This window comes from Macrobrachium nipponense, chromosome 18, assembly GCF_015104395.2.
Source record: "Macrobrachium nipponense isolate FS-2020 chromosome 18, ASM1510439v2, whole genome shotgun sequence".
In the NCBI taxonomy this organism is placed as follows: domain Eukaryota; kingdom Metazoa; phylum Arthropoda; class Malacostraca; order Decapoda; family Palaemonidae; genus Macrobrachium; species Macrobrachium nipponense.
Window position 1 is genome coordinate 70,317,085 of NC_087211.1, and position 3,711 is coordinate 70,320,795.

A 3,711-nucleotide genomic window follows, 5' to 3' on the forward strand; every position below is an offset into this window, starting at 1 on the left:
AAGATTCAGGAGTTTCCTGTTTCCTTCTTGCTGTACTTACAACTTTTTTTTAAGAAATTGTAAATTTTTACAAACACGCGTGTATATGAAATGTATATATATGTATGTATGTATACACACGCAGATATATATGTATGTGTGTATGTATACATGCATACAATTAATACATATATATATACACGTTTATTTGTGAAAAATTTACCAAATTCTATTGATTATTTTCTAACATGTAGAAAGAGTCACACAGTAAAAACAAACTTGCAAGCAAAACAAGAAGGAAACAACATCCCTCAGCGCCCAACAAATTGTGTGACCAAGTTCCTCCGGAAACTCCTGATTCTTGGAGTACGACTTTCGGCCGTTCAACCGTCGACTCCTGCGCCACCATTAATAAAACGGTTCTTGTCCTTGCAGCCAGAACTCTTCAGATCAAAGTGAGTCTTTGCTTTGATGGATATTCGTTATGCTGGACAAGTCGTGCGTGCATTAAAGAAAAATTAAATAAAAAAAGCTGGTGTAAAGTAAGTTGTTTACAAACTGGGCGAACAAAAATAATCTAGGAGCCCGACAACCGAAAAATAATCCGTTCTAACCTTGACTGCAAACACCAACGCCTTCGTTGTAAGGTGTTTTGACGTTAAACGCTCTCTGTTTTACCTACTTTACTCGTTGTGTCTGGTTCAGTCTGGGTCCTCATCTATTTTAGTCCCTTTAATGTGACTGATGCATCCTTTCTTTCCTCCATCGGCTTGGTTTTTGTCCTTTTAGACTAATGGCAGCGGATGTACGCCAGAAATCGTTTGCCGCGCGGCTGATAAGCGTATTACGCTTCTTTGGTTAATGGCTGCCGTTCCCAGCGTTGCTTTCGATTTGCTTTGGCCTTGACGCATTGCTTGTGAGGCAGACAGACAGGCAGTCAGACAGACAGGCAGACAAGAAAGATATCAAGCTGGTAAATCGCAAAAACTCAGGCAAAAGATAGACTGAACAACAGCAGCCATATAAGCGATGTCTTCAGTTGAATCTTACCCTGCTACTCACTAATTTGACCCAGTTGACCCAGCTGTAAATGGGTATACAGTGCCAGATTGGGTCCATTCCAAGAGGCTTGAAGAGAAAGGGGTAAGTTCTGTGTGCCTGTGTGTATTTAGAGGTATTCAGAAGAGAGATAGAGTGATGGAAGCCAATAGATTTTTTGTTTCATTATTACTATTATTATTATTATTATCATTATTATTATTATTATTATTATTATTATTATTATTATTATTATTATTATTATTATTATTATTATTATTATTTTACTGAACTAGATCAAAGTCTGTTTTGGGAATCTAAATAAATATGCTTAGGATCTAAAATACGCCTTTGTTAACTTTTGGATTTTTTCATCTTCAAATATTTTTATTACATGCGATAAATACTTCTGGGAGAAAATATATGCCTAAGATAGAGCGCATTAATCTGTGAATATTTTCGGTTGCTCGGGGAGTAAACCTACCCACTTCCTTGCAGTTATTGTTGTTGTTGTTCTTGTTCTTCTTGTTGGGTGGGCTGTAAGAAAGTTGTTTGGCATTAAGTTAAAGATATAGGAATTTAGGATAAGATAATTATGATATATTTATTAGAATGAAAATGTAAAAAATTAATAATATGCAAATTGAACATAGCAGAACGATTATTTCTATTAAAATATAGCGTTTTTATTTTAATTTTCGTTAGTGAACAAATTTTCTATTTTACCGTAGATAATAGCATGCGCCCCGAGTAAGCTGGAGTTGGATCACGCCTTGTCGGAAATAAATTGGCGTATTCAGCTCATCGGGAAATCTGCTCGTAACATTTTCCTATCACTCGTAGAAATCACCCATGGCAACATACTATTGTTCTTAAACACTTGGGAAAATCTGCCCCGTAGAAAATGACAGGAAATAGTAAACCATAAAACACTTTAAAATTAAAAATTGCTTTACGCTGAAATACAGGATTCAGAAGGAATATAAAAGATAGTGTATATCCATTTAGGGGAACTCAAGCAAGTGACTGATTTCTCAGTAACTAGTCTTTAAGTCCTTGGCAATACATTCACTTCCTTCTTGGATTAGTCATCCGTGACGGGGAAACAACGAACAACCAAATGTTGGGGTCCGTGCATATGTCGGTAACGCTGTACTCTCCAAGTCGGTAGTTGACCTAAATATTGACAGTCATTCCAAGGGAATTTGTGGTGTTTCAAGGTTGTCGATAATTTTCGCTTTCGTCTCGGACTTCCGCTGTCTTGCGTTGCAGAAACTACTATGGAATTTAAAAGGTGTTGTGATGTGTTTATTAAGTCATTTTCGTTCTAGTTTCAAGGAATTTTAAATGTGTTATGTATTAATAATGTCATTTTAGTTTTAGTGTTTTGAAGACTTAGCCCTGAAAATTCATTCATTTAGGATATGACGTTGTGAAATACAGTACCTTTAATTAAATGTTGATCTCATTAAAGGATTATAAATCACGTTGTTTTTTTTTATTCCTAAAATGGAGTTTTTTGTATTTGCATTATGTTTAGGATTTAAAAACCAAAACTGTGAGCCTGCGGTTGAATTATCGTGATCTGAGCAACAGCTTCTGTATGGTAATCTTGGAATCAAAACAGTTTTTTTTTATTTATCTTTCATAAAGTGGATGCTTCCAATTTATATAAGACGGATTTCAAAAAGCTTAATGTCAGTGATCACTTCAACATAAAATTACATTCAGGTTAATCAACAAGGTTAAGAAGAGAAGAGAAACATTTTCAAATCTAACCTTTATTTCTATTTTACCATGATATCTTTACCACCGGCCACCACCTCCCCCCACACCACCAACTCTTCAGAGGTAGTGATTTCTTCATGACTTTCCTGAGGTCAAGAGACCTAGCATGCAAACTTGAAGGAGCTCTCCCCAACCAAACGAACCATTAACTCGGTGTTTTTTTTTATTTTCTTGTTTATTTTAAGATTAGGTGTCTCCTGACGGTAACCTGGTTAGAAAGGCAGTGAAATTGTCGATACTTTTATTGCACAAAATTGTTTGAAGCATTGATACTAATGGATTTTGATGGTAGGTTGATTATGCAAAATGTTCCTTAACTAAGAAAAATATTCTTCAGCTAAGCAAAATGTTCCTCTGTTTTTTGTGGAATCGACCTTTCAGTATGCAAGCAGACGCTGCTTGTGCATGTATTCGTGGTTCTTGTAGAGAAATGAAGACAGCCTGCGCAATTATAAGTCGTATGAATCTCTGTTATATCTACGATTTTGATTCCAGCATGTTGGAAGATGGCATCTTCCTGTATAATATATCAAATGTATTTGATAAATTGCTATAGTATAATTAGTGCTGCAGGCTTAATGGATAGGCTACGCACAGTCCCCCAGTGAAGATTTAACCACGTTCCATACCGGCCATTTATTTATTTACTTTGAGGGGATTTATACTATCCCTCATTATCGCGGATGGCAATAGGTTAAGTTGGCTGAGGGTTGCACTTTTTTAAGTAGCAGGAACTCTTATTATTAAGATTATATATATATATATATGTGTGTGTGATGCATATATGTATATACGTACATACATAAATATAAATATATATATATATATATATATATATATATATATATATATGTATGTATATACATATATGTATATACTTACATACAAAATATATTATATATATAT